This window comes from Budorcas taxicolor, chromosome 24 (genome assembly GCF_023091745.1).
Source record: "Budorcas taxicolor isolate Tak-1 chromosome 24, Takin1.1, whole genome shotgun sequence".
NCBI classification, from domain to species: domain Eukaryota; kingdom Metazoa; phylum Chordata; class Mammalia; order Artiodactyla; family Bovidae; genus Budorcas; species Budorcas taxicolor.
In genome coordinates, this window is record NC_068933.1 from 31,898,369 (window position 1) to 31,921,236 (window position 22,868).

General features: G+C 45.5%; 1 non-coding gene across 1 annotated transcript; it reads left to right on the forward strand.

Annotated features, from left to right (window-relative positions):
• Positions 1-1,513: 1,513 nt before the first annotated feature.
• TRNAG-CCC (transfer RNA glycine (anticodon CCC)) lies at positions 1,514-1,586 on the forward strand. Its single transcript has one exon. It is a non-coding gene; the product is annotated as a tRNA-Gly (tRNA).
• The last annotated feature ends 21,282 nt before the right edge of the window (positions 1,587-22,868 follow it).

The following is a 22,868-nucleotide window of genomic DNA, read 5'->3' on the forward strand; positions in this document are numbered from 1 at the left end:
TTCAAGTTCACATGTGAATTTATGCCAGTTTTGACATTAGCCGAAAAAATTAACAGTTCTCAAAAATGAAACTCTCACAAAAGGGGTTTTGTGTTTCAAGCAGAATAAATTATAGTGTGATGTTATTAAAACACTTAGTTGTTAAGTTGCCAAGAAAATCCAGTATATTCACACAGAGTCGAGGACCTGTCTCCATGCAAAGTAATTAAATTAGATTTATGGGCTGCATTACATCAGTGTTTGATAGTTCATTTTTCCTTTCTTCATATTTTGCCCTGCTTTATTAGAGCATGTGACAGATGGTAAAAATAGTGTGAAGTTTCTTGGCCCTGTGCTAAATCCCCTTTCGGTAGTATATCTCTCTTGTGTCAGTTTTCCCCAGTGATGATAAATTAACCTCTCTCTTTGTATCCCAAGTGTGGCAGTAAAGCTCTCTTTGACACAGCACCATCACTTTATCTTAATCTGTGCTGTTTCGGGCAGAGAGGGAGATGATGCAATCACCACCAAGGAGTTTAAGGAGAAGATTTATGGTGTCAGAAAACGGGAGGATGATTAATATAATATGCATCATTATATTTTTCATTTTGTCTCATTTGTCGCCTTCTCCGCGTCCAAGGCCCGGAGTTCGCCGGGGTGGGCCGTCCTCGGGACAGACTTTCACCCCGGGCTCTGTTTGGAGGGCTGAACCCTGGAGGGCTGGCAGGTGGAGGGTGGCCGATCCCTCCTCCTGACTCCTCCAGCATCCTCAAAGCCTCCAGGAAGGGGATGAGGCTTTTCTCTCCAGGGACGGGAGCCGGCTTCCTGCCTTTCCCAAAGGGAGGCGGTGGCACCTGGGTCTGCTTGACACAAGCCTCCCCTTTGGGAAGGGGATGTAAAGAAGGTCTCAGGGCCCTGTTTGAGGTGGAGCAAGTGTTCAGTTCCTGACACTGAACAGGAGTTGGGGTTATCCAGCCTCTGAGAGACGCTGCTGGCAAGACCAGAAGAAGCACTGCCACATACAATGTTTTTGCAGGAAAGGACTTCTTATGTCCCTTACTTACAATAAAGCTGTATTTTCCTTTAGCTACTCCTTGGCTAGGAATTGCTTATATCTGGAAACTGGCTTTATTCATTCGGCTCCATGAGCATGTGTCAGCCTGGCCGGGTGACCAGCACTGAGTCAGACGCTGGATGGGGACAAAGGAGCCGAGGGCCTGGCCCTGCCCTGAGGAAGCCCGCGATCTCTCCAGTCGGGCAGCTGTTGGCCAAATGCTGTGAGCATCCCTCCCTCCCAGGTCCTGCCAGCACTGAGAATGCCAGGGGAGGGTTCCTGGATCCCACTGAAGGATGGTCCCTGCATCAAGGGAACCAGACCCATTACAGGGAAGATAGGCATAATGAGAGGCATAATGGAAAAAAAAAATCACTCGAAGTGGAAAGGAATCCTGGTATATTTCCCCCAAAGTGAATAATCCTTTGCGTAAATGAGTGATCATTTCCTCTGCTTTAAAACTCTGCATTTTGGGGAACTTCCCTGGTGGTCTAGCGGCTAAGACTTTGTGCTCCCAATGCAGAGGGCCCAGGTTCAATCCCTGGTCAGGGAACTAAAGCTCCCATGCGGCAACCAGAGAAATGATCCCACATGCCACACCTAAGACCACTGCAGCCAAGTAAATAACTTAAAAAAAAAAAAAAAATCTGCATTGTTCACTATTCACAGAGAGTGAGGTAACCCTCTATAACTCCAGCCAACTGAAATAATTCAACATGGTTTTCCTCCAAGACGGGAAGCACTCAATGGCAGGAGGCCTGTCTTGGGACATGTTATTCATTTGCCAAATCTTCTCTTTTCTAGGGCTGCCCTACTCCCCAGCCCTAGGGAGAAGCACCAGCATCCCTGGCTTCTGTTGCACAAGGTAACCCCTCAACCCCATCATAACTGATTGGACTAGATCTAAACCACTTGGATTCTCCATCTCTCCCAGGAATTTGGAACTGAGGCAGAATAACGGCCAGGTGGGCTTCCGTGCTGACTCCGCAGGTAAAGAACCCACCTGCCAATGAAGGAGACACAAGAGACGCAGGTTTGATCCCTGGATCAGGAATATCCCCTGGAGAAGGAAATGGCAACCCACTCCACTATTCTAGCCTAGAACTTCCTGTGGATAGAGGCACTTGGTGGGCTACAGTCCTTGGGGTCACAAAGAGTCAGACACGACTGACCGCACACAACACAATAGCCAGAAGACTGGAAGAGAATTAGAGCGTGGTAGCCACGTGTTCTGGGAAACAGACTCACTCACAAGGACAACGCAGATGGTGGGGTGCAGTTCATTACACTGGCAGGCCCAAGGCGGAGTCTCCTCCTAGCCAAGGACCCCGACCAACTTTTGTGAAAACTTTATATACCTTAAGTGTACTGCTCAAGCTCACATCCCCAAATTCCTTAAACCTAGCCTGGAAAGTGTTAAAGGGAGATACACTCAGGTTACAGCCATGATTCATAATCAGAAGGGTCAGCTGGTTATACACTGTAGCCTACACCAATGGGCGCCATAAAGATTACAAAGGTGATTGACTACATAGGGGATTATTGCATTCTTTTTGGTGATGGGAAATCTTGGTATGGAATCTGGTGTTTATCAGTCCAAGAGGCCAGTTCGGCTGTAGGTATGTTATCCCCATGGCTAACAGGCACATAGTCCAAAGCTCACTGACAGTGCAAGATGGGGTTTCCTTCTTTTTCAAGATAGAGTCAGCTCAGCCTGTTCCTTTCCTCCTTCAAAAGGAGATGCTGAGGGCAAGGATTATAATCTGCCCCAAGAAAAGAAAAACAGATTCAGAGAAGTAGAGACAAGAGGCACAGTAAGGGCCTCCGGGGTCCTGGAAAGATTTTCCATGCACTCCATGAATCCTTCAGTCCAATGAGGCCCCCTCAAATACTTAAATTCGCCCTGTTCTTCTTTTTTTTTTTTTTTGTCCTCTAAATTTATAAGGTGATCAGGCATCATTTGGGGAGTTTGAGCAGAAGAGTGATACACTCAAAGCTCTCTTTTAATGTAAAGTATAAACAAGTGGTGATCCTACAATTAAATCATTATAATTTTAGAGTCAACTTGCTAACAAGCTTAGCTAACAATGAAGTGGGAGGCATTACAAAGCATTGAACTCTCCTTTATTCACACAAAGGCTGAATTTCAACACCATGGAAAGGAAGTCTTGTGTTGGTTACAAGAGAAGATGCTTGGGGTACTTTCCTAATGTGTTAAAAGAATAAGAAATACCCACTGATAGTCAACAGAAGGAGAAACAAAGAAAATATAAACATACAAAATGTGTTATCCAAATGAGTCTCTTTTTTAAGGAGGACAAAATATAAGGAAATATAAAAAAAATTAGGAAAGATGGAGTAGTAAAATTATAAGAATAAAAATTCACCATAAATGATATTAATACGTCCAAGTTCAAATGTGATGAACTGGACTCTTCTTGTTTCAGATCCCATAAAACTTCTTTGTAGCCTTAAAATGGGGCTTCACAGGTGGCACAATGGTAAAGAATCTGCCTGCTGATGCAAGAGACGCAGGTTCGTTCCATCCCTGGGTTGGGCAGATCCCCTGAAGAAGGAAATGGCAACCCACTCCTTTATTCTTGCCTAGAGAACCTCATGGACAGAGGAGCCTGGCAGGTTATATACAGTCCATGAGGTCACAGAGTCGGACACAGTTCAGAGCACACACACACATACGCACGCACGCACGCAGCCTTAAAATAAATTCCCCTTTTTTTCTTAAAGCAGATCAGATTGTTTCCTGTTGCTTGCAACCCAGAGTCCTAGCACACCTGCATTTCCATCAGGTCCCTTCTGCAGTGCTGCTATTCCAGCCAGGTTGACTTCTCTTGTTGTTCACACCAGGCCTTGCTCAACAAGGCCTGGATTCTTTCACTGGAAATGCTCCCCTCTTTTCCCATGGGCCAGCCTGTTCCTGACTCAGGTGCCTCCTCCCTCATGAAAATGAACCCAGTCCTTACTGATGACTACGCCCTGGAGTTTCTCCTTGGAGTCTATGGGCCCCATTCCACAATTAACTCCTATAATGTGTGTCATGCTACCAAGGCTAATCTGGTCTTTCCTAAGAGACTCAGCTCCTTGAAGACAGCAGCATATCTTTGAGGCCTTGATTGTATCTCTTTTGCTGCCATCGGGCTTCCAGGTGGTGCTAGTGGTAAAGAACCCACCTATCAGTGCAGGAGATATAAGAGATACGGGTTCAATCCCTGGGTTGGAAGATCCCCCAGAGAAGGAAATGGCAACCCACTCCAGTATTCTTTCCTGGAGAATCCCATGGACAGAGGAGACTGGCAGGCTATGGTCCACAGGGTTGCAAAGAATCACCTGAAGTGACCTAGCACACAGCATCTGGCTTCACTGGGGACCCTCTCCCCAGCTGGACTGCTCACTGTCTGGCCAGACTTGGTAGAAAGGCTGAAGAATGGGGGAGCCTTGGTTGAGACAGAGCAGATATGTCTGTTGCTTCCCTCTCCCCAACACAGAGAATTTTCTTCTCCATCATCTTCATCAGGGTTTGTGACCTCACTTCAGCAGGACGAGAGAGTAAAATACCATCCTGGGTTATGGAAGAGGTGATGCCATTTACAAGAGAACCTCATTTATCGCTGGCAGAAAAGATTTGGGTCAGTTAGCAGAGATGGGGGGCGATGTGTAGAAAACCCAAACTTTGGATGAACTAAGCATCATTGCAACTTAATTTTGGAAATCTAAATATACGAAGTGCATTAGCTGATTTTATTTTTGGCAGCAGACTTAGCCATTCTAATCATGTTTTGCTCCAGCGAATTTTAAAATTAGTTTGCATTTCCTAAGCACACATCAGCTGGGCGAGGGCTGAAGGAGGGAGGGTAAGGAGAGAAGGTGCTAGGAGAGAGCCGGGTTGGAATTAAAACTTCCCTGGCAGATGCTTCACTAGGTGGATAATCCACACGCAGGTATGTGAAAGTTGCCTGGAATTGAGTCCTTAGCCTTGGAGAATCTGGATGGTGGAGTGCAAATAGGCACCTGCTCAAGATAATTGTAAACAAGAGGCCAAGCAGAGATGGGTGGGGGAAACTATTTATTTACTTTTTGAATGCCTTCTGGCCAAAGAGGAAATTTTGCAAAATCAAAAATTCTGGGTGATGGTAAATCATCTCTACTTATTTGTAGATTTGATTATTATCTCTACTAACAAGATAGTGACATTAAATGACAAAAAAAAGAAAAATCCATGTTTCCTTTGAGGGTTTGGTGTGCTTTGCCAGTGATCTCTTTACCCTCAGACAGATCTGGAAAGTGAGAATGGACCAGAGTCTCTACTTCGTGGGTGGCTGACATGCATCACAAATCTTTCCCAAGTCTGCCACCACGCTCAGGGATATAGTCATAGTGATTACCGGTTATGGGACCCCCTGCTACGAGGTAGAAAACTCACATTCTATTTGAACACATTCACCACAGCCCTGGAGGCTGGGCTGAATAAGCATCCCCATTTCACTGGGGAGAGGTTAAGTCACCTGGGGAAAGTCACACAGCCAGGAAGTAGTTGGGACTGAAATTCAGTGTTCTGCCCCCAGCGCCTGTCCCCTTTTGACAGTATTCACACCTCTCAAGAGATACAGACTATGCTTTGTCCTGACCAGTTAGAGGTCACTTTTTTTTCTTTTTGGCTGTTTTAGGGTTTTTTGTAGCATCCACGGACTTTAGTTACAGCGTGCAGGCTCTTAGTTGAGGCATGCAAAATCTAGCTTCCTGACCAGAAATCAAACCTTGGACCCCCTGCATTGGGAGCACAGTCTTACCCACTGGACCACCAAGCGGTTACACTTCCGTCTCCATTTAGGTAGGATGGAAACGAAAGACTGGCAAGGCTGGCACACTCACCAGTGCTCCCAGGACGTCTGTGCTGGTCTCAGCCAGGTGGCCCCATGTCATCTACAGCAGGGGTCCCCAACTCCCAGGTTAGGGACCAGGAGTGTTTCACGGCCCATTAGGAGCCAGGCTGCACAGCAGGGGGTGAGCAGTGGGTGAAACCAAAACCATCCCTGACCGCTGGTTCAGGGAAAAACTGTCTTCCGCAAAACCGGTCCCTGGTGGCAAACAGGTTGGGGACCGCTGATCTAGAGGACTATCCTTGATGGACAGCCATTCCTTGCTGGGAGCACAGCTCTCTGGGATCTAACGAGGGTCTGACGGAGCAGTTCACAGGGCTGCTCTGGCCTTGAGACTGAGAGCAGCCAGTGGCTTTGATCGGTAGCCAGTTCAGAGGGAACAGAAGACAGCACGCTAACTAACACAGTCCAGCCTCCGTCTCCACTATAGCCTGCCCCTACCGCCTTTGGCAATCTATGCAACAGATGTAGGCAGCAGTTCTGGGAGGAGTGAATAAAGATAACCACAAAGGAGTCTAGTTACAGTAAGGATAGAAGAGTTTATAAAAAAGTGATGTATGAGGAAACCAACATTAAATTAAAGACCGTTTAAAAGAAAAAAGGATCAGTCCAGGTTCTCCAAAGAAACAGATCCGATGGGAGATATTTATATGTGTGTGTGCATTTCTTACAGGTGTATCTATGAAATAATATATACAATATAGGGCTTCCCTGGTGGCTCAGATGGTAAAGTGTCTGCCTGCAATGCGGGAGACCTGGGTTCGATCCCTGGGTCGGGAAGATCCCCTGGAGAAGGAAATGGCAACCCACTCCAGTACTCTTGCCTGGAAAATTCCATGGACAGAGGAACCTTGTAAACTACAGTCCATGGGGTCGCAAAGAGTCGGGCACGACTGAGCAACGTCACTTCATATACAATATATGAAATATATATATAATATATGAATATATATTAAATAGCACATGCATATGTTAAAATATAATAATATATCATATGTGAATATATGTTAAATAATATAAATGATAATAATCTATATGAAATCAGGAGGTATATTTTAAGAAATTGGTTCACACAACTGCGGGGGCTGGCAAGTCTGGAATCTACAGGGCCAGCCTGCAGGCTGGAAAGCCAGGTAGGACTTAATGCTAAACTCCAACTTCAAAGGAGTTGAAGCAAAGCTTCTCTGGAAAGCCTGTTTTTGCTCTTAAGGCCTTTAACTGATTGGATAAGGCCCATCCACATTATCAAGGCTCATCTCCTTTACATAAGGTCAACTGATTAGAGATGTTAACCATAGCTATTGCAAAATACCTCCATGGCAACCCCTCCCCTGGTGTTTGATGAAATCACTGGACGTGGGAACTTAACCAAGTTAATGCATTAAAAACTAAGCATCACAGTAGGATTACCCTAATCCAACTATTTTCACCGTTTTGTGCTCCCTTCCCGTAATTACATACAAATATATTTTACATAGTTGTAAAAAACTGTATTATAAGAATTTATTCCACTTATTTTATGGATATAATACATGTTCATTATAGAAAATGTGGATACATAAAAATTTGCCATTCTAATTTCTTATGTAATTTGTAAACAGTGTATCATGTTTATAAGGCCATCTCTTCCATGGAATTACAGGCACCATAAGAACAAGGAAACAAGTGCCATTTGTCTTTTTATGCCAATCATTAATTATGGTGCCCCGCACATACTAGGTGCTCAATAGACATCAGTTGAAAGAATGGATTTTGTTCCATAATGCCAACACTTATTATTTGTAATAGCTACATAATAGCCAAAATAATACACTAAAATTCTCTTAGCTCATCACCTAGTATTAAACATTTAGATTGATTTCAGGTGTTTTTATTTTCCAATAGTAAGGTTTACTGCCAAAAAGTTCTCTGTACACAGGCATTTTTCTTTCATTGGAATAACTCAAGAAAACTTATTTGTATGTGCCCTCCTTTAGAGTACCGTGGCCTTAAATAATCACACTGATTAGTCAAACTCTTGATTAAATTAGAGGAAAGTATGAGTTGAAGTGACTATTTGAAAGATCCATTGAGACTAGAATAATAGCCTCATAATAATAACGAGTCATTGTGAAGCTCTTCAGAAAACTGAACCCAAACAAAATTGAGCTTGTGGACACTGAGTCCCACAACTGCCTTCTAAGATAATGGGACTGGAAGCCTGCAAACTACATTTCCCAGGTCCCTTTGGTGGTGGTCTTCCTGTTAGGTTTTGCCTAACTGGCAGAGCAATCAAGATGAGAAAAGAGAGGAAATGTCCTTGCTTTCATTCCCTTTCTCCATCTCTCTCTGTGTCTCCTTCCTCCTCACTCTCAGCCCTCAGCCACTTCTCTTCCTTTCCTTCCTTCCTCTGAGAGGGTTTCCTCCATGATTTCAGCTTCTGAGGCTGTGGGCCACTCTCTATGATCCTAAGTTCTGGAAATCAAATCTCTGACTTACCTTCAGTTCTCCTTTTCTACCCTTTGACTTTCTAAGATCTTTGTAATACATGCCCTGTATTAAATATCCTCTTTTGAAATGTCTAGGTTTATTTTCCTGATCAGAACCTGATTGATACAATAAAGACAGAATTCTTTAGAAGGAACTGGTCACCTGGTTTTGCCCACCTTTGGTCTCCAAAATCTTAACTTTAGGAGTCAGTCTGGATACACACTTCAGAAATATTTCTACATAACTACATTAATCATATTTTTTTTTCGTTTCTGTACTTCATGTTATGACATCCTTAAAAGCTTGGTGCCTGGGGCAACACTGCCATTCCCAGAGCAACCATTTCCTTAGATATAGCAAAGGGCTCACCAAGATCACGTTTCTCATATACTAACCAGCCTGTGTCATTGCCAGCACTTTTTACATTCCAGGCCTCATTCTGATTTCCTCCCTATGTAGATATATAGACATGCTTATCTATATCAACACTTTAAGAAGTTCTTCCAGTGTATGCATCAAGAAGATGTTAGAAGACAGTTTATAAGGACTGAAATTATACCTTGTATTAAACAAACACTACAAGGAACAGCAGACATATTGATATGCAACTGATTATAAAGGTTTAGGATCATCTGATTTCAGCTCTTCTCTTTCCCTAAAGATCACCCTTAAGCATCTAAGGGGAGGGGTATGGTCCAGGCAGTATTTTCTTCTGCACTTACTCCTGCTGTCCGGGGAAAACATCAAGCCTCATCTTTGACAACTACTGTTACAAATCTCAGTCTTGACTGATTCACTTTTAGTAGGAAATATCTTTATTTTCCTTTCTTTTCTCAGGAGATTAAATAGGGATTCGTGGTATGAATACAAGCAGAACCTTAAAAGGAAGTTCATGCAGACTCAAGGAGCTGGGCAATCTTCACAGGAAGAGTATGAAAAAGGCATCATAAACCAAGTGGACGCTGTCTCTCTTTCTCTCTCCCTCTCCCTCTTTCAATCACTCCCTCCCTCCCGCTTTTTTTAAAATTTTTAAATTTATTTTGTTTTCATTACTGTTGGTTGCACTGGGTCTTCATTGAGGTGACAGGCTTTCTCTAGTTCTGGAGAGAAAGGGCTTCTCTCTAGCTGTGGTGTGTGGGTGCCTCATTGCAGTGGCTTCTCTTGTTGCAGAGCATTGCACCTAGGGCGTGGCCTCAGTAGCTATGGCACACGGGCTTACTTGCCCCGTGGCATGTGGGATATTCTTGGACTAGAGATCGGACCAATGTCCCTTGCATTGGCAGGCAGATTCTTAATCACCAGGGAAGTCCCCTCCCTTCTTTTTATTCCATATCCACTTCTTTCTGAGGCTGTGCTCACCCCATACCTGGCTCTGTCTAGCTCCAACACGCAAGAGACCCACGTGACCCTCCAGCCACAGGGGGTTCAACTCCCACCCGCCACTCTTAGCTGCCCCATCTCCTGATGCCACTGGAGTTCTATGGGTGGTTTCACTTCTCCGTGTGTCCAGCCAAATGCTTACTGGGAGGCCTGGTGATAGTACAACTCCCTTCAAACCTGAAAGCTGCTATTTTCTCTCTAAGCAAAAATATTCTGGACACTGGACTGTGGGAGAAGAGTTTTCCAGCCCTTTTAACCATGGGAGATTTTTTTTTCCTACCTTCTCGCCTCAAGTTTGCTTCAAGTCCAAACCTGCGTCTTGTTGGCAGGATCTGTTATCTCCTCGTCAGCCAGAGAACAGCCTCCCAACACCCGGACCTTAACGAAAAAACAGTGCATTTGTCCCGGCAGCCAGATCATTGCTCCTGACTGCCACCGAAGACGGCATCCCCAGCCCTGTGCCACTCAGCATGCAAGGCAATAAGGGTAGAGCGGCAATACATGCTGTTACTGCACTTGTTACTTCCCTCTGTGCAAAGATGTGAGCTCCTACAGATGGAGGGGAGCTTACAACTGCAAGAAGAGGAACTAATTCAAGAGGGTGACTGGGAAGCACAGCTGACAGTGGACATGGGGACAGAGCTGGACTTTCTTCATTCATCCTGCAAAGATATATTAAGTCTCTACTCCACACCAGGCCCACACCATTCCAACGCTGTGGACGTGGCAGTTAACAAAACATATGCCTTGCCTTCTTGGAGTTCATATTCTTAAACATCTAAGGGAAGGAGAAAGGGGTGACAGAGGATGAAATGGTTGGATGGCATCACTAACTCAATGGACATGAGTTTGAGCCAACTCTGGGAGATACTGGAGGACAGGGAAGCCTGGTGTGCTGCAGTCCATGGGGTCACAAAGAGTCAGACAACTTAGCAACTGAACACAAGAAGAAAGTTTCATGCAGAGGTAACTGCTATGAAGTCAGTAAAGCAGAGCATTGGACAGGGAGAAGCTGGAGAGGTGCTGGGTGCTATTTTATTGACGTAGGCAATCAGTGAACTGGAGAGGGCTGGGGGAAAGAGGGATGCAGTGCAAATGCCCTGGGGTAGAAGAGCGAGCTGTGTTATCCTGGATGTGGGAGAACTAGGAGGGACTGTGGTTACTGTGACTATAGTTTAATAAAGGAAGAAGAAGGTCAAATGCAACACGATCCAATGTCCACTTAGAAAAGGCATCAGAGGACTTTTGGCAAATTAGTTATTTTGAAAAATAAGAGAAAATAGTATCCCCAGTCCTAAAGCTGTGGAGTAGAGTAGAGAGAACTCCAAACTGGGAGTTAGAAGACCTCGAGCTACCTGGTCAGATGAGTACATCTACTTAGGCCTTTCTTTTTTCAGCCAGGTTGAAATGACACCTACTTTAAGGGTTTTGATGAGAATTAAATGTGACAGTGTATATAAAAGTACTCGCTTGTTCTCTGGCATATTAGATTCTCAGACACTGGGAGCTAAAGCAATGAGACACACTACACCCTGATTAGTACAGCCCTAACCCAGCAGACTGACACCACCAAATGCTGGTGAGAATATGAAGCAATAGGAACGTCCATTCACTGGGAATGCAAAATGGGACAGCCACTTCAGAAGAGAGATGGGTAGTTTCGTAAAATACTAAACATCTCTGACCACAAAATCCAACAATCCTGCTCCTTGGTATTCACCCAAAGGGGTTGAAAGGCTATGTCCACACACAAACCAGGATGTTTACAGCAGCTTTATTCATGACTGCCAAAACCTAAAAGCAAACAAGATGTCCTTCATTATGTGAATATTCAATTAACTCTGGGCATCCAGACAATGGAATATGACTCAGCACTAAGAAGAAATGAGGAATAGATAACAAATAGATGGAGGAACAATGGAAATTTTTCTTGGGCTCCAAAATCACTGCAGATGGTGACCATGAAATTAAAAGACACTTGCTCCTTGGAAGAATATGACCAACCTAGACAGCATATTAAAAAGCGAAGACATTACTTTGCTGACAAAGGTCCGTCTAGTCAAAGCTATGGTTTTTCCAGTAGTCATGTGTGGATGTGAGAGTTGGACTATAAAGAAAGCTGAGGGCTGAAGAATTGATGCTTTTGAGCTGTGGTGTTGGAGAAGACTCTTGAGAGTCCCTTGGACTACAAGGAGATCAAACCAGTCAATCCTAAAGGAAATCAGTCCTAAATAATCACTGAAAGGACTGATGCTGAGGCTGAAGCGCCAATACTTTGGTCACATGATGCAAAGAGCCAACTCATTGGAAAAGCCCCTGATGCTGGGAAAGATCGAAGGCAGGAGGAGACGGGGAGGACAGAGCTTGGCCTGCTACAGTCCAGGAGGTCACAGAGTTGGATGCACGTGAACTGACCTGAAGAAGAAATGAGCTATCAAACCACGACAAGACACACAGGAGCCTTAGAGGTATGTTACTAAGTGAGAGAAAATCTGAAAAGGCAACGCACTGTATGATTCCAACCATATGACATTCTAAGACAGGAAAAACTATGGAGACAGTAAAATGGTCAGTGGTTGCCAGGGGTTGGGGGCAGGGAAGGATGAGTAGGAAAGATCCAGAGGACTTTTAGGGCAGTGAAACTACTCTATGTTACTATAATGATGGATACATGCCATTATACATTTGTCCAAACCCACAGAATGTACCACACCAAGCGTGAACCCTAACTTCAACGTGTCAATGGAGGTATCAGTGTAACGCATGTACCACTCTGTCCGGGGTGTTGATAATGGGGGAGGCTATGTGTGTGTGGGGGCAGAGCACATGGGGAAATCTCTGTACCTCCTCTCAGTTTTGCTGTGAACCTAAAACTGCCATAAAGATATAAAGTCTTTTAAAAAATAGTGAAAAAACAAGCCCATAGTATTTCCAGCCTGGCACTATGGGACCTTGGACAAGTTACTTATATAAAAGGGACAACTACCATTTATTGAGTGCCTGCCTGTGGCAGACCCTGCACTGGGCATTGTTCATGGATTTCATCTGCTTCCCGATTTGTGCAGCAAGGGGTTGGGACCAGATCACACCCAAGCTTGGATCATTAAAAGGGGCCCTGCTGAGACCCCCCCACCCCCAGGCCCAGGAGATGAAGGTCATTCTAAAGGAACTCTGGACAAGAGTAGCAGCACAGATGGGCTGAGACACAGAGCCTTGCAAGCAATCGCCAGAAAGTCTTCAGGGCCTCTCAGAGATTCCTGGAACACAGTGCAACGTCATGGTGCACGGTGCCATGTCCTGAGCTGAGATCTGCTTCGTCTAACGATATGACGCTGCAGGAATTTACTTTTCCATCCTTCTCCAGGAAGGTATTAAGACCAGATGGCAAAGACCCGGGGGAATTAGCACCACGAATGCTCTTCCCTGCCTGCAGTGTCACCCCCATTCCACACTTGTGTCCTTTTTCACCCCAGATGAAGCAGCTACCCCGAACAGACGTGGGGAGCTTGTTGATGAGGGCAGCAGGCGGCCTGAGAGTTGAGTGTGCAAGAAGCCTCCCTCAGATGCAGGGTCCACCTGTTTCATCCTCTTGACATTAACAATGCATCTTTCATGGACTTTCTGTGTGTACGGAATCTAGGGAGACCATGCCTTGGCCAGGAGATGGCACCGTCAGAGACTCGAGGACTCAGAGAACTTGGAACGATCTGTTAAATTCTTAGGAAGCTATTTCTTTGATTTCCCCATGGGCTTGTGTGCACGTGCTAATTTGCAGGTCTTGCCCAGGATAAGAAGCTTCTCTCATCCTTCCAACAGGAGAAGTAGCAATGGTCACGGTTCTCATTCTCCAAGCATCTAACAGGTCTCCAGCCCTATGCATATTTAATTCTCATATACATTATTCTCCTTGAAGCTTCAAATAAGAACCAATCACAGATGAGGCCCTGAGATGGAGAAGTACTCTGTCCAAGGTCATCAGGCAAATAAATATCAGAGCAAAAACTGGAAGCCAGGCCTTTCCTATTCCAAAGCCCAAATTCTTTCTGCTGTGCCCCTGCTGCCTCTCAGAATGCAATGGAAAGACTTCACAGAGCTGGAGCCCACACAGGTGGGCTTATTTCCCAAGATGCTGCAGGGCAAGGAGGGGCAGGTACAGGTCAAGCTGGCCCTGCAGGAATACTTTGTGTCAAATCCCTATTGGGAACGCGTATCAAGCCCAGAAGAACTTAGCCCCCTAAGAAACAGACACCTTGACCTTCCTCCCAGAGCAAAATATGTCCTGGGTGTCAGAACCTGTTATCAGCCCAGCCAACTCCAATTAGCTTTCATTCTGTCTTTGTCTCTCTTGTTTAAGACAAGGCAGGGCTGGGGGGTCCCAAGAGCTTTGTCACCAGGAGAAAATCACCTCACTTCCTCTGGTCCTGTCCCTTTCTCCCAACGGGAAGTCTCCCAGCTTAGTTTCCATGGGAAATCAGTGGGGGTGGGGGCAGACAGAAAGGAAATTCCTTCACTCCATCTGCTCTGCCCAAACCTGGGGAAAGCAATGTTTCTCCTCCACCCCAGGCCCCAGGGCTTCTACCCTGCTCTCTGCTCCCCCGAACACACATCCCGCCTCCGCAAAAGAGGCTGCGGGTGAAGCTTTTTCCATTTAATTTCATTTTTCATCATTTTTACCCCTTTTGGATGGTTCATATCTGAGGGTCTCAGTGGATTAACTGGCCAATCAGATTTCATTATGAGCCCAAGTAGTTCTTATCATTAAACCTGTAATTTATTTCTTCTGTGTTTCATAAAATGTGAAATATTACCATTCTCCAGGAGCTTGAAGAGAGCAGGGATGCTCCATTAAGTCCAACACTGCTCCTCCAGAAGAGGCCGTAATTATATGCGGATTTTTTTTTCCTTACAGCTAAGTTTCTACTTGCAGATGCTAACAAAAGAAATAAGCTTTTAATCCAAACATAATTAATATGAATTACCTCCCCAGTACACCCTGGCTTTGCACCATTAAACTTAATTTTTGTTTTGCATGATAATTGTGTTATCATTACCGTTTATAGGAGAACCCAGGGACCCTCACTTTATTTTCAGTCAAGACTAAAGGGACTGGAAAGGACTTTCCTCCCTTCTGCTGGTCAGGAGCCTGTGGGCCAGCTTTCCGGATCTGTCCTTGTGGCTTGGGGAGCCTGGGGCATGACCACAGAGGGAGCAGGGGAACCTCCCTCCAACAGTAAAAGGAAACAGATTCCTACGTACCCCGTGGACGATTTGTCACCCAGAAGATGGGCTCATTCAGAGCTGCTGTCTAATTATTAGAACGTCATCGTAGTCATCACCATCACCGTCATCATTATTATCACCACTGTTATTACTGCTCCTAACTGTAATTTCTTGGCAGCATGCTCCAGCTACTCCGCTATTGGTTATTTCTCCCAATGATCTGGGGGTCCTGGGTTGAATTCTTTAAGTGAAGCCCCAGAAAATAGTAGATTGAGCATCAAAGGCCTGGGTTTCACGCAAGTTTCCATTCAAGACATTGTACAAGGCCATCTTTCTCTCTCTCTCCCCTCCACGTGCCTCAGTCTCCCTCCCTCTCTCCCACTCTGCTTCCTAAGGAAGATTCATATTTTTATAAATCTAAAGAAGGAAGCGAAAGCCTTGGGAACCAAGCGTTACATTTATATATTGGTACCCCTTCACTGATTAAAGAATCATTGCATATCTCTTATGGACTAGATACTGTGAGAAATAATATGTATACACACAGAGAGAGATACACACACCAACCCTTGTCATCAAAGAATTTACAGTCTAGTTGAGGCAGGAAGATAGATACCCAAATGTTTTTAAAAAGGAGAGGAAATGAATATTAGCACAAAGCAACAGTATCAGGATGGCTAATGGAGCACCTACCAGTGTGAGCACCATCAGTGATGCAAAAGTGAAGACTGAGTGAAGAGTGAAGAGCTGGGGGGCAGGATCTGGAGAGGTGACATCATGGAGGAGAAGCAGGTAGAGGAGGGTGGGTGCAGTCCCGGGGGAAGGACCACATGGAGTGTGGTCTAGGAAATAGGGGAATCACATTCGCCATGGCAGACTATCCACGTGAAAGGGCAACAGGAGACAGGCTGGAAAGGTCATTTGGAGTCAGAATATGGAGAACCCTGAACACCAGATAAGGTCGTGGGGAGACTCAGAATCATTTTAAAATGGGAAGAGGTGGTGGTTTCAAGGAAGTGGCATGGAATTCCCATGTCACTTAGCCATCTTGATACTGTAGCTTTGTGCTGTTATTCATTTCCTCCCCTTTTGAAAATATTTGGGTGTCTATATTCCCCCTCAACTAGATGGTAAGTCCCTCTCACTGGACCACTGTCCAGTGGTTAAGAATCTGCCTGCTAATGCAGGGCACACACGTTTGATCCCAGATCTGAAATGATCCCACATTCCTTGGAGCCACTAAACCCATGTGCCATCACTATTGAGTCTGTGCTCAAGAGCTTGGGAGCCACAACTACCGATGCCTGCATGCCCTAGAGTCCGTTCTCAACAACAAGAGAGGGTACCACAGTGAGAAACCCGCACACTGCAACTAGAGAAAGCCCAAGGGCAATGGCAAAGACCCAGTGCAGCCAAAAATAAATAAAGGCAGTGGCATCTTCAGCTGGTCAGTCTGGGGGCACCTGCAGGAGGCTTAGCCGAGGGAGGGGCTGAGGCCAAAGAGGCCAGAGAAACGTGGCCTCAGTGAGCAGAAGTGAGGACCTCCACTTGGATGGGGCAGAACAACTGGGAAGAGTAAATACCTTAAAGAGAATCCATGGGACTTGGTAAGAGAGGGAGAAAAGAGAGAGACTGGTGGATGAAATTCATGGAAACACATGAGATTTAACAGAAATAATCACCATCCAAAACATGGTGCACGGTGCCTGGCACCAGGCAAGCACTCCTGACTACTGACGTTTGTTACCTGCGGTTAGTATTTAGTCCTGTTTGATCATCCCAGAGTCCCTGTGGAATTGTCCAGGGTAGTTTTGTTACACATATTACGTAGCTGGGCAAGCAAACTCCCTAGAGACGAAGGAACTATCAAAACAGAATCTTTCTTTCCAGGGACCAAAGCAACAACCATTGCTCTTCAGACTCTTTTCTCAACCATATTACTATTTTTAAAATCACGGTGATGATAAAAAAAAAAAAAAAAAACCTTGCCCAGACCAGGCCCCCCAGGCAGTGACAAAAACAAGAATATTAGCACATTCAGTGGCCTCACCAGGAAGTGGCAGGCCTTCACCGGTAACATGCTTTTCTTTCTCGGGGGCAAGGGAGGGGAGGGGAGTGGGGTGTTGAGATACTGTTCTTCAAGGACACTGGATCGCCATGACATGGGCCCTATTTTTCTTGTCAGTCCAACCATCTTAATACAGTATTGCTTGCAGAGAAGTTTTGCTCAAAGGAAGACTCTTCTACAAATGGTTTCTATCAAACTCATCTTTGATCAGGGAGGTAAAAATAGAGGACAGATTTTAAATTCATACAAATTTTAATTTGACAAACTGGGTATTTGGTTCAAAACAGATCAAATGACATTCAGGAGTAATCAGTGCAAAGTTTTAAGCCTACAAGAAGGGGGGAAATGATACCATTAAATAAGTGAGGAATTAAAAACTGGTGAAAGAGTGAAAGAATAAAACTTCATAGGAAATGACCAGTCCAAGTAGAGTGAATAACAAGGTGAAAGTAATTTGCAGAAAAGTTCTAATGCTTTGCTGTACACTGCGACTAGGAAATCAACACTGAATATACACTGGAAGGACTGATGCTGAAGCTCCAATACTTTGGCCACCTGATGCAAAGAGCCAACTCATTGGAAGAGACCCTCATGCTGGGAAAGATTGAGGACAGGAGAAGGGGGTGATAGAGGATGAGATGGTCGGATGGCATCACCGACTCAATGGACATGAGTTTGAGCAAACTCCGGGAGATGGTGAAGGACAGGAAAGCTTGGCATGCTGCAGTCCATGGGGTTGCAAAGAGTCAGACACGACTTGGCGACTGAACAACAACGAGCTAAAGGGAAGAGTGATAGAAAGGGCTAGAGAGCAGGGCCTGTGAAAAGATGTCAGACTCCAGAGTTATTTCATCCAGAGTGGAAAAATCTAGAAGGAAGAGGATGAGAGGGCCTGGGTTGATTTAACAATGCGTTTTAAGCCCATGAAAGGCTCTTACTCTCAGAGAATGGTGCCCAGCTGGTCCTCCCCGTGTCCTCAGAGGAGTAAAGGGCAAGGAACCAGTCTGACTTACTGTGGCAAGGACATGCCAGCCCCAAACGCATCACCTTGGAATGATTACCTTTAAAACCCATGTAGAACAGATTTTTTTTTCCTGTTTCCTCACCTCTGTCTCCCCGATCTGGGACAACATGAGATTCCAGATGGTGACTCCTGTCAACCAGATTCCCCTGAGACCTGATATTCAAAATACCCCAGAATACAGAGAATGGAGGTAACCCTGAGTGGTCCTCCAACCCATCCCTCTGACTCTGGGCATCTCAGCCATTTGAAATAGGTCTCTAAACTTAGTCAATATGGGCTTCCTGACCCATCTATGGTGAAATCTTCCTAACCCATCTATGGTGGCATCCAAAAATATCAGCACACAGAGACATATGATCACATCCTAACACCTTTTTAAAGAAAAATTAAAAACTAAAGTCAGCGGGGTGGATGAAAAGGAAGAAGCAGGATCCTTCCCAGCGGCCATAAGAAGAGCTACAGAAGCCAGAGTAGCTCCTGGCGCATGGGGACCAGACCTGGAGACCCACTCTCCCCTTCTTCCTCTTGTTTGTACCTGCGCACAGTTGTGGATATGACCGAGGAAGCGAAGGGCCTACACGATCCCAGCTTACGAACCCAAGAGGAAAGGGTCCCGTTGCTCTCCTGGCAGGAATGGCTTTGTGTCTTAAATCAGCTGCCGTGAAATCCTGTCTAATGATGCAATATCATCACTGGTCCCTCAGCATGAGGCAGCTCTGGGTGTTGATAAAGAATCTGCTCCCTGGAGACAAGGGGCTTGGAACCACAGCAGGTCACCTAACCTCTCTGTGGCTTTGTTTACTTATCTGTCTGTAAAGTGGGGACAAGCACTGTATCTACCTTGTAGAGTTGCTGTGAGGCTTAAATAAGTTAATATGTGGAAAGGGCTCTGATGGTGCCTAGTACATCTTTAACTATTAGGGAAGTATTCACCAATTTTTTTTTTTTTTTTGAAGACTCTGCTGTGATGAACTACATTGATCCCAAATCCACATTCGCACTCTGACTGGCTTCCTGCTACATCAAATTCCAGCCATCAGACTCCTTACCTGTCAAATATCCCCCTGGATTGTATGAGCGTTTTATCCATTATGCAGAAAGTACAAATTCTGAATCTTACATGTCATCAACCAGAGAAAGAGACAAACCTGCCTGAAGAGAGGCTTTTATATAATTCTTTAATAAAAAGTATGCATTTTAAAGGATTTCTGGCAAAGATACTCCCAAAAAAGGAAGACTTAAAAAACAAATCTTTCACAGTCATTGCTACTCCAGTCCCTACTCACCTATTGTCATTGTTTTCTCCCTGTATTCTGATGGGCACTTTAATGTAACTAAATATTCCATGTGTCACTACTTCCCAAAACTGTTCTGCTGAGCCTTAATGCTGGAGGATGGTAATCGATGTTGGTTGGATAAAGGACTCTGGGGTGAGATAAGTTCAAGAAGCGATAGGTTAAACCACAGAACTTCTCAGAACCCTTGGCGTTGATGTGCACGCAGTCTTGAGAGGGGCATAGGACACCAAGCACTTCCCGAATATATCTGACACGGGAGTTGTATTCCAAAAGCCACGACGGAAAAACGCTACTCTACAACTTTGTATTCTGCTTATCATAAGCACTTCTGTGCTTTCCCCGAGCTTTTTCCCCATCCTTTTAAATCACTGCATAATAATCTACTAAGAAAGTGTGCCTTAGATTCCTCAAGCATTCTGTTACAGTGAAACATTTAGGCTAATTTCAACTTTTCACTAGCCTAAATAAAGTTGCAATTAAGACCTTTTTTGTCATGTGGGATTCCCAAAACAATGGAAGTGTTTAGGATTTCTTTCTTAGAGTAGATTCCCAGGAGGAGAATTATTGTGTCAAAGGGTATTCACGGTTCAAGTTCATGGCACAAGGTGCCAATTTGTTTTTCAACAAGCCTGTATCCATTTTCACTACCTAGCAGCGTGTGACGGTGCCCACACACCACACCCAGAGCAAGGCTATTGGCCAAGATGCTAAAAGCGGGGCTGCGGACGGTTGCTTTCATCGGCCTTCATTAGCACACCTCTGGTGGCAGCCTCTGCAGCTGTCAGATCCGGTGCCAGCTCCTTCCCTCTCTCGCCTTCTCTCTCTCTCCCCAAACAGACTCAGACGTGCCTCTGGATATGCCATTTCTAAGCTAACCGCACAGGATAAAGTCCACACCAACACCCCACTCCCTGACATTAGGGAGACTTCAAAGAGGCTCTCCTCTCAGCAGCTAAATGTTTAACAACCAGCTCTCCAGGGAGAAACAAGCCCTGGTTTGTAGCATTTGGTGTTTACTGCAGGGTAGTTCTCTCTGCTGTCGCTGCTGTTTAGTCATTAAGTCGTGACTCTGTGCAACCCCACGCACTGTGGCCCACCAGGCTCCTCAGTCCATGGGATTCTCCAGGCAAGAATACTGGAGTGCGTTGCCATTTCCTTCTCCAGGGGATCTTCCCCACCCAGGGATTGAACCCCGATCCCCTGCTCGGCAGGAGAATTCTTTACCGCTGAGCCACCTGGGCTGGCTCTCATCAAGGCTGATTTCAAGCAAACAACCTCCCAGCACAACGTCACTGGACTTGGAGGTGGGAAGAGGTGAACCCGGTAGGCCCTTGTGAGTCAGGAGCGCGGCTCCAGACACCCTTGCCCAGTTGCAGTTACTGAGTTTCTCTCTTTTCTCCCGACGAAGGACTCTGCACCCCTATCTGGGTGCTCCTCCAGGTCCAACCACATCCAGGGTCCCATAAGCCCTGTGCTCACAGCCCCTGAGCTGTAATACTGTCTATGCTCACCCTATACCAGGGCTTCGGCCTTAGTCACTGCAGAGGCCCACGGGACTCAGCTTCAAGGACCCTAGCCTCTAGATGCTTACCCCTAAGCCATCAACTCAGGCGGACTCCACTGCATAGCTTCCGGCCCCTCCCACCCACATCCTCTGGGCTCTGGACACTGAGTCTTGGACTATCTTGCCTCAAGCTGCACCCACCACCAGCTCCTTACCTCTGATTCCACTTTCAGACTAATCAAGCTTCTGACCTCCTCTGCCTCCAGTTTGCAAGACCGGATTTACCTCCTGGATCTGGTGGCAAATTCAATTTCACATTCATGAACCGAATTGGATGAGATTTTAAAATCATTCTCTCTTTCTCTAGCTGTTGCAGAAACCCTCTCTCCCCACCCCCGCCACCACCCATGAACATGCACACACCCACTAAGGGTTGAATGGTCCCTGAACCCCATGAGAATGCCCTGGTACCCTGCCAGCCCTCCACCCCCAGGACCTGACCCTATCCACTGTGTTCTCGACTGAGTACGGTCAGAGAGTTTTAACTTCTGGGCTGGAGGCCAGCAGACTTCCAAACTGAACTCTGAGCTGGAACACCTTGCCGTGTGCTCCGTCCATCTGACTGGATAACCCATGACTGTCTATTCCAAAATTACAACTGGAAATACCTTCATCCCCAGTTGCCGCCCGAGCCATGCCAAGAGGGACAAGTGGGGCTGCCAATCCTAAGGTCTCTACAAGTAAACACGTTCCCCATCACATCAGGCATGCCATCCTCCTGGTGAGAGCCCCTTGTGGCCTGGCTGCCCACTCTCCCTCCCATGGTCCTCCACAGGGACCAGCTGACCATTCTCATGTCAGCCTCAGCTAGGACAAGTGAGCTAGTGCTGCAGGAGAAGAGAGCAAAAGTGAAAAACGCAAGGGGGAAAGGAAAAGGGAAAAGGGAAAAAAAAAAATGATACAGCAAAATGGAAAGGAACTGTAGAAGATACCAGATGATGACAGGAGGCATTATGCGCTCCAACATTCCACGGGGTTTCTAGACCCTAGAAAACACAAACCATGGCTTCCACCTAAAAACAGAGAAATGGCTGGATTCCTTCGAAGATTCCCACCAGGATGCACATCTCAGCCAAGTACACTGTTACCCCATCCGAACACGTGTACGAAATAGTTAACAGTAATCCTCCTGAGATGAAAGAGGGCGGGAGGCTGACAGTGTTACAAAGAAGCATATGGATCCCCATATTTTTTCCAAAGGCGATCTATTCTAAGCTTGGGCACAATCTGGAAGTTACTCTTCCCCCAAAATGAGTCGAGCTCAAACCCCTTCACCCTATCACAAAGCAGAGCACTCTGCTGCATACAGGAGCAGAAGGCAGGGAGCAGGCAGTGAGAAACAGAGAGCTACGATCATTCAAATAGAAATCCCAGATAAAGTACAGCCAGCAGTTGGCATTTGACTGATCATATTGGAGGAAGCACCCTTCCTAAGGCGTGTTGCTGATAGAGATTCTTAAGTGAACCTGGAGAAATAGCATGACCAGAGAAAGGTGACTTTCTTTGGTTAGTAATAAGGACCTTAACGTATGAAACAGAGTATCCCAGCTCAAATCACTGGGGGAACATGCATAGCACAAAGCAAAGGACGAGAGAGGAAAGAGCATAACCTAGAAAAAGAAAAATGGTGAATAAATCATTAAGAAAACTGTTCCCTCCTCCCCATCCCCAGCCACACATGGTTTGGTTAATTCCTTAATGAGGATGGACTGTAATTAATATCAGAACTACACCGTATAATTATTGGGTATAATTATGCTTGAGTTAACTGTAGAGCAAATCATATATAGTTCAAATTCTATAGTGTGAATTTTCTATTAATCTTTTGGGGAGTGGGGGAGAGTGCTTCATAAGGTCTTTTGATAAAGAGCATCTCCAGGAATAGGCCTGTATCAGGTGGATATTACATTCAAGACA